Raw genomic sequence first — 2,014 nt, forward strand, 5'->3', positions numbered from 1 at the left:
GCGTGCTCTGGAGCTCAGGTGTGCCTTGGAAGGACTTTAAACGATGGAGGATGCCCAGTCGGCGACTGGCTTTGGAGGCCAGCTTGGAGATGTGGCTTTCCCAGGAAATATCATGGCAGATAGTGAGGCCCAAAAGCTTGAACGAAAGGACTTCTTCAAGAGTATTGTTGAGCAAGTAGGTGGGGGGGGGGAGGTTCCAGATGGTCCATTTGGATAGACATCGTGAGGGTGTGAGATTTGTCAGGATTGAAAGACATGTTCCACATGTTGGACCAGCTGGAGAATTTATCCAGATCTGCAGCGAGTGAAGAGGCTGTTGTCTGCTAATGAGAGGGACGACAGATGGTACGGCAGAGGGTGGAGTCATCAGCAAAGAGATAAAGAGGATTTTCCAGAGAGTCAGAGAGATCATTAATGAAAACCAGAAAAAGAACAGTTCCCAGAACGCTGCCTTGAGGAACTCCAGCCTGGACAGGAAGAGGGTATGGATGAAAGGACTCTATTTAGGGCCACACTTTGACTGCAACAGGAGAGGAAACCTGCTAGCCATGAGTGGAGATTGCCTTGGATACCATAGTAAGAGAGTTTTGTGAGCAGTGCGGGGTGCCAAACCATCTCAAAACTCGTGATATGTCTCGGGAGATGGCTCTGATCTCATGTCTGGCATTGAGGATCTCCATCCATTGTTGGGAGAGCAGAAGCAGCAAGTCCAGGGTAGAGTGACCTGGTCTGAATCCAAATTGATGATTGGAAATCAAGCCATGGGAGAAGAGGAAGTATTTAATGTTGGAAGTGATGATGGATTCCGTAACCTTACTGATGAGTGGGAGAATACTTGTGTATTAAAGAAGGTTTGGATGGTGACAACCTCACATCTGATAATCTTTGCACTTCTTGTTCGGTCATCTTGATGTGCCATGACAGGGAGTGATGCACCATGACAGGGTACAGTAATCAGTTTGGAGTCAAAATACAATGCGTCACATTTCAATATGTGACACTGTTTAGAGTTCATTCAAAGTTTATAATTACCTAAAATTATTGTCTTCATTGGGTGATCCCAGGGGATGGTTCAACCCACCCCCTTGCAACGTTCAAACATGGGGCACGTTGAACCACTTCAGATTTTTATATTTTCACATCAAAAATTGACGTGATGGAAAAATGCTGACTAAATGTTGCCTCTGGCAGAACTTCGCTTAAAGTCAAAATATATTTTTGGCCCACAATGTAAGTTTAACTTCTGTATTTCAGTTGCAGAACGAAATGTTGAAAAACCTGTTCAAGGTGACCCGCTCGCTCCGACTGGTAATGGGCATTGGTTCAGCAGCATCGCCATGCCCGCAGAAGGTGATGCCACTCGCAGCTTTGTGCTGCATAAGAAATAGAAGGAATATACACACATATACATGCACACTCTCATATATACATACATAACACACACACACACACACAAACACACACACACACACAAACACACACACACACACACACACACACACACACACACACACACACACACGCACGCACGCACGCACGCACGCACGCACGCACGCACGCACGCACGCACACACACACCTTATTTAATAAGTAGGAGCCGACCTATTAAAAAGTAAAATACATGACAAATTTAAAAAAGTGAGAAGAACATATCTGATCATTATTATATTTTAATACTATTTATACTTTATGTAATAGATATGTTTCATTTTGCAAAGCTGTAAATAAAAGGTTGAATTTATACTAATAAATGTCAATGTGTGTGTGTCATTGTGCCAGTGTGTCTCCTCCATAATTCCAAAACCATGAACCCCAGGAGCCTGAAACTTTGCATGCATACTAATAAAACTCCAAGGAAGTGCAAGAGTGAAAATTGGATGTTTCTGTTAATTAAAACACTCCTTTTGAAATTAATTAACCCCGTTATTTAATTCTATCTTTTATCAGGAGCATCCTCTGCCACCACTCTCGCAGGGGTCTTAAGGCATATCCTGGGTACCTCGTTAGGGTCTGA

Source organism: Eptatretus burgeri, chromosome 10 (genome assembly GCF_056783735.1).
Source record: "Eptatretus burgeri isolate ZD-2024b chromosome 10, Ebu_testis_v1, whole genome shotgun sequence".
Lineage (NCBI taxonomy): Eukaryota > Metazoa > Chordata > Myxini > Myxiniformes > Myxinidae > Eptatretus > Eptatretus burgeri.